Consider the following 7,322-nt stretch of genomic DNA (forward strand, 5'->3'; position numbering starts at 1 on the left):
TATTCTACACATAAAATTTTACAAAAAGAAAACTAACATTTATAATCCATTCATTCCATTTCATACCCTAGACTAACACTGACTCAAAAATGTAGGCACTAAATTCTAAGAAAAGAATACTGCACCTAAACTTAATAATAATATAACTAGAAAAATGTCTTTCTCTTTTAAAAAATATTTACAAATGTGTAATATTTGGAATAGAAACTCACATGGTCACTTCCAGAAAAACAGCATGCCTAATACTCGTTATATTTGTTTTGATTATTTATTAATACCGCTGGAATACCATTCTACACATCACAGTAGCTAATACTCTCATTTCTGAGTGAATTCGTTCTAATGTATTGCTTTCTTGTCTACAACAGTGAAATTTTACTATATTCAAGGTTTTTTTTTTTTTTTTTTTTTTTTTTTTTATTCTGTTTATAATAAAGGCTCGGGTATACTCCCATGCAGCCTCGTGGTTCAACTGTGTTGTTAAACCTCTGTGGTAATTTAATTGGGAAGAATTAGTTATTTTTATAAGTTTATGGTTTAATGTATTGGACATATATGTTTTGTGTACCTATACTGTTTGTGTTTGTTAATACATAGCGGGATTACTATGGGATTCTATAGATGGATATTCTGGATTTGGGGAGTCTTCCCGCCAGGGGTCCTTCAGGCATTCCTAATCCGAAATATGGACCACGGATATAAAGAGCCAAAAACCAGGATTACATATATGTATTGTGTTTTGTTATTAAATGTATTTGTTTATGGTCCTGAGAAAGTTAATTTATTTCTTTATATACTTTTGTGTCCTTTCTAATTTCATTAAATACGTTAAGTTAATATTTAGATATTGATGTTACATTTTTTAATTACCTTAAAAGCACCGATCTCTTGCATATTCGTAGGCTGGGCATTGTAAAATTACATGGTCTAGTGTTTTTTTCTCGTTGAGCTTGAGTGCAGCTTAGACACAATGGTGTGAAATATTTTTTAATATTAATTATATGAGTTTCTAGCGTTTGTTTACCTTAGCATGTCCAAACCTTAATCTTATTATATTTTACCACTTCTCTTCTGTTGAAGTCTGTAATACTATACCATCGATTATGAATAGTCGTTTGTCTGAATTTGCTTATATACCATTGCGCTTTTTGTGATAGTTGGTACTCCTGTTCATTTTCCTGCTGCAGACTTTCTCCGTTGGTAGGCTTTGAAATCATCTGGTGGAATGTAAATATTTGTTATCTCTTGTTGCCGTTTATTATTGAGTCTTTGGCTAGGCTATCTAACGTATTCATTACAATAAATACCTGAGTGTCCCGGGATCCATTGGAATGTTACATTTTTACCCACTTTTAATAACTTCATAGATAATACTTACTGGTATGGCCTTCTCCTTTATAGCTGTTATAGACTTTATCGAGTGCTTGTATAGCTGCTTGTGAATCGGTAAATATTACTATATCTTGTTGTTCTATTGAATTAAAGGTTTGTGTTGCTTTTAAAATAGCAAGTAGTTCAGCTGAGTAACTGGAAACCTGATTTTCTAATGAAAACTTACCTATGATGTCCAGCTCTGGGACATAGTAAGCTGCACCTGTCCCCAATGTGGATTTTTGATCCATCAGTGTAGAAGTGCAAATGTTGTTCATAGTTGGTATTGATTAGTTCCAAAAAGGTTTGTTTGGTAATTGTGCTATTGCTTTACCTTTTTTGAAGTATCTGGATTGTCTATGTTGTGCTTAAATTTAATATTGTTTGGTCATCATTAATATTGGATAGTTGAAATCCCAAAAGGTTTTGTAACTTTCCTTTTTTTAATATATTTAAATCTAAGGAATGAATTTTTGATATAGATTTGTATGTACAGTGGGCTGATTTTTTTTCTTCCAGTAATGGGCATACAGTTCTGTCAACATTTTAAGAAACATTAAACTTCTGTATGCTGGGATGATTTTCATGAGTTTATGATTTTATAAATCAATTTATCACACAGAAACTTTCTTCTGTTGCTTAAGGATTGAATAACCGGCTTCTGCTTGTAGAGCAATAGATTGGTGTTGTTTTTAAAAAGCGCCTAATGATATTCTTATGGCTTGGTTTTGGATTGAATCTAGTTTTTTTAATTCTTTTCTACATGCATGTCCATAAAGAAATGCTCCATAATCTAATTTTGCTCTTATTAAGCTTTTATATATAATTAGTGCAAACTCAGGTGTTGCACCGTTAATGCCACAAACTACAGACATTTATTATATCAAGTGTCTTTTTGGCATTTTACAAACAATTTATTAATATATGAATTTTGAAATCTAACTTATTGTCTATTAATCATACCTAATAGTTTAATAGAACTTACTACAGGTATTATTTTGATTATTAATTGTAATTAGTTTAATCGGTGTGTTAATGTTTTTTTTTTCGTGTGAATATTATTACCTTACTTTTGGTTGCATTGAATTCTAGATGGAGTTGACTGAAGTTTGATTGTACTGTGCTGAGGGTGTGTTTGCATGTTTGTGTAGACATGCCTCGATATGTTTTCCAGAGGGAGGTATAACACAATGTCATCTGCAAATTGAAGTGATTTTACATAATTAGGAATATAATCATTAATGTGTGCTATGTACAGTGCGAACAACAAGGGACTTAGAACACTACCTTGCGGTAATCCCTTATTCGTGACCCTAGTTATAGTTGACTTAGAGCTAATTAAAATTAATTGTCTATTGATTAGCCATGAATTAATATGGGAAATAAATTTACATGGAATATTATAACACTTCAGCTTTTCTATTAATTCTGGTATGTGTACTGTATCATAAGCATTTGATAAATCTAAAGAGGGCAGCAATAGTAGTTTCATTGTAAGTCAGTGCAGTTTGAATTTCTGAAACAAAATTAATTAAATAATCATTACAATCCTATTCTTTTCCTAAATCCATATTGGGTATTTGGTAGAATGTTAGAGTTTTTCAACAAACCATTCCAGTCTACTTTTAATAATTCTATTAAATAATTTTAGTATGCAGGGTATTAACGATATAGGCCTATATGAAGTCTCCAAATGTTTATTTTTTTTCCGGTTTTCAAGATGGCTATAATTCTGCTTTGTTTCCACTTACTTGGTAATTCTATACTTCCATTCCATATATTATTGAATATATTTAGGATATATAATCGAGCAACGAGTGGTAGATGTCTTAACATGCTGTAAGATACTCCCATCTAAAAAACCAGGTGTTGTATCTTTCCTCTTAAAATTCTATGGCTACATTTAGTTCTTTAATACTAAAATTAGTTTCTATAGGAGAAAGCATTTTCATAGAAGGTGTACCTAGGGAATAATTATCTCGCTTTCCATGGGAACTGAATCCGGAACTATATGGCACATGAATTTGTCACCAAAGATCGTTGTCTTCAAAGATTGAAGAAATTTGTATTTGCCTTATTATTAGTTTTAAGTTTTTTAATTATTTTCCATGCAAATGAGGAGTTATTTTTGTCATTAATTTTTTGACATAAATTTTCCCAAACCTTGTTTTTTAGCTATTCTAATTACTTCCCTAGCTTTAATTTTGTGCAGCTTGATAGTTTTGATAATTGAGAAGCATGTCATACAGTTTTTAAATTTACTAAATGCAAGCCTTCTGCTGGCAACAGCTTGAGAGCATGCTTCATTCCACCATTGTTTTGGTGGTGTAAATTTAGGCCTATTAATTTGCTGTATTGTACTTTGGTATTGCTTTGTCTGCTGCTAATTTAATTATACTAAAACATTTCATCCCATTGTTTTTTCCAATGGGATGTCTGGCAGTTCATTAGTCAATTGTTTCAACAGTCTCTGTATATAGAGACCAATTTGCCTTTTTAAAGTTCCATTTATTATTAGTATTAAAATAGCTTGTATGTACATTGAAGTCATTAGATAGGGAATTAATATTAAATTTGCATGAATATAGGCAGGTGATTGCTGCCTAACGAATCATTACCTACCTCCCCATACGTCTACTAAGGCATGAAGATTGGGTGTGGCGAAGGTCAGATCTATTGTAGATGCTTGGTGGTAAAGGGTTGGTAATGTTGTATGGTTTTTATTATTTAATAGTATGAATTTTGATTCATTATACTCATTGAAAATTATATTACCTCTGTGATTTTGCTTTGCTCGAATTCCAATAAGGGTGATGGGCATTAAAATCACCACATAACAAAGTATAACCTTCATCTTGGTTAAATAGTTCGTGCCAAAAAAAACTATTCCTAATCTTATTATTTGTGCAGTAAATATTATAAATGATAATAGGTCTCTTGTAATTATTTACCTGTATTGCTTGCATTTGTGTATAGTTATCGTTGTATTCTGTAACAACATTATATGAAATTGACTTATGTATAATGAAGGAGGTTCCTCCATATCCATCAGGTCTGTTAAGGTTATGTACAATGTAATTATTATCTAATAGGTTATCATTATTTTGTAACCAAGATTCTTGGATAATACCTATGTGGATCTCCTTTTTTGTAAATAAATGCATGACCTCAGGCCATTTAGGCTTAAGAGACCTTGCATTCCACTGTAACTATGTTAAGTTTATTTGTTACCATTTCTTATTTACTAATTTCGTTTTGTTGAGATAGGCCTAACTGTTTTGTTTACCTGGCGATGTTCCCAGGAGTAGATTTTATTTTGATATTTGGTGAATTTATTTTCTGTTGAACTGTTTGTAACCAGTCTTTAAATAGCTTAGTAAGATTTCATCAACTTGTTTTAGAATTGGTGATGATTTGTAGAGTTCAATTTATTTCTAATTTCCTCAATTTTTATTTTCAGGAGTGATGTGAGGTGGGACTTATCCTGAACACTAAGTCTATCATCCTGAACTGGTTTGGTAGGCGGATTGGGTTTTATCTACAATAGGCTCTACTTATTTCTTTAGGTTTATATAAACTACTATTTCTGATGGGCCTACGATAGCTAGTTCTACTAACCTTAAACTGTGAAGGAAAACGGTTGCTGGCTGGATGAACTTGGTTCTGAGACTGCAAGCAGTGGTGTATACCTATTACTTACATTTAATTGACTGATAGGTGTTTGATGCCTGTGAGCTTGGTAGTGTTGGGTAGATTTCATCATCAGTGAAGTCTAATTGGGCGACCTGTGAATAAGATAGGCCTAGTAATCGAGATGGTTTACCTTGTTTTTTATAAGTAATAGGAAAATACTTGTGCTGCCACATGATAACCTTCTTTCATGAGACTCATCCGATCTTTAATATTTTTTTGCCTTATATACTCTGGGCAATATTTAGAGTTACTGCTATGTGAATCACCGCAGTGAACACACTTGCGGGGAGCCTGACAAGGATCTGTGTGGAAAGGGTCCAGCACAGTCCCTACATATTCTAGGTTTATTACAAGGTGAGTTCGCCACGTGTCCATAGGCCAAAACAAACGATAACATTGTTTCACTCTGATCATGTAGGGGTCTACCTTCATACGAACATAATTAAGGTACACAAAATCTGGTAATTTTTCAGCCTCGAAGGTTATTTTAACAAAATGAGTGTTAGTGAGTTGGTCCATTACCATTCACTCTACGTCTGATCCTTTCAGCCTGAATGATTGGGTATATTGACGATGACCTCAGATAAAAATTTCTAATTCACTTACCTCGGGCTCTGCATAGACTACACCAAGAGTGTGTACTCTAATTGAGGGTACAAATACATTTAAATTCTAACAGATGTGGTGAATTTACTAAATTATTGGCCTGCTATATAGTTTTTACAAATAACAGATATATTCTTACCAGCTCGTGTAATGTGGTCAATGTCCATATGATGTTTTTTAAGTATTTTTCCTACTGTAAAATGGGTTTATTTTGTTCTTTTTTTTATCCTGTATGATTACCTCAAAAGGTCCTGAATTTTCAGGTTTATAGAGACGTTGTATGTGAGGCTTTTTAAGTGGTGGATTAAAATCATTGGTAGATTGAATTTGTTCTGAACAATCTGTGTCATTATTTTCTTGTACCCTTTTGTTTCCCCTGTTATTTAGATTTAGGTTAGAATAGTCATGATCTGTGGGCAAAATAGTACTACTACTGCCTTTTGTATTTCCATGTCGCTCGTCGACATGAGCTTCCATGGGCGAGGCTGAACCTGTCGACATGACAGGTCCAGCCTGAACAGGCTCAAAGTTAATAGCTTATATGTTAAGATATTTACAAAATATATAAAGTATTAAATATTTCTAGTTTGAGTTTAGAGGTCAGTGTGATGTTAGACAAACAGTTATACACAAAGTAGTTACCACTACCAGAGTAATTGATCTGGACGTATGCACAGAGGTTTAACCTAAAATTACAAGTCAACGATCTGAGCACTTCAACAACCAGAGCGGGAATGATATTCAAGGTTAAAGTAACACGCAAAACAAAACTCGATTCACCATTCCTTCACGTTACGTAACTAAAGAAAGACCCAATTGGCCCAATTCCTTTCAAGCCATGTTCTAAATTTAAAAAAGACAGTAAAGTGGAGAAATTTAAAGACATTTCAAGAGCAAAAACTATGTTACTAGTGTTCATGATAACGTCATATTTGTTTTATCTTTGCTGTGATCAGCTAACTGTCCTATTTAAACATGTATATATTGTGATTATATATTCTCAAAAACGCCCTTATATTTAATTGATTTCATGGAACCCTACAATATACATCTCATTACTGCTTAACTATTTATTGAAGATAGGGACCGAGGATTATTATGTTCACTTTATTCCACATTTTTAATTAAATTTTTAGTTTATTACGTCTTTTCAACTCCTGTAATATTCTCAAGCGTGATTAAAACAATTCACTTTGTAATATATCATATTAGTAAAAAATATTGATGTTGATCACCGCGTAATACAAAAGGACAAAAGATTACTTAACCTTTTGCGGTATTAAATGGTTACCTGCATAAAAAACAAGTGATGAGTTTTTTTTTCATTTCTTATAGTGCGAAATATAAATAAATGTAGTAAGACTGACAGTGAAAGGTACTTTTGAAAAAAACCATTTACACTCGGAATGTATTACTGGTAAAAGATAAGCAGCATTTCTTCCAAACATATATTCAGCAACATGAGACTAAATATCTTATATTAATAAAACTAAATAATTTCTGAAGATCATCGCTTAAGGTGGCTTTTGTAAACATCTAAGAACCAACTGGACAGAACAAATTTCAAGATGGTATCTAGGCAGCTAAATTAATTCATTTTTATACTATACCGTGTGGAGTTACTATTTCTGAAAATGTGTGAAACGACATGT

The 7,322-nt window shown here is 32.3% G+C and overlaps 1 long non-coding RNA gene across 1 annotated transcript; it reads left to right on the forward strand.

Moving 5' to 3' along the window:
• Window positions 1-1,385: 1,385 nt before the first annotated feature.
• Window positions 1,386-6,502, forward strand: LOC124372908. Its single transcript, XR_006923375.1, has 3 exons — window positions 1,386-1,446; window positions 4,832-4,889; window positions 6,348-6,502. It is a non-coding gene; the product is annotated as an uncharacterized LOC124372908 (long non-coding RNA).
• The last annotated feature ends 820 nt before the right edge of the window (window positions 6,503-7,322 follow it).

This window comes from Homalodisca vitripennis, unplaced genomic scaffold, assembly GCF_021130785.1.
Source record: "Homalodisca vitripennis isolate AUS2020 unplaced genomic scaffold, UT_GWSS_2.1 ScUCBcl_4333;HRSCAF=10458, whole genome shotgun sequence".
Lineage (NCBI taxonomy): Eukaryota > Metazoa > Arthropoda > Insecta > Hemiptera > Cicadellidae > Homalodisca > Homalodisca vitripennis.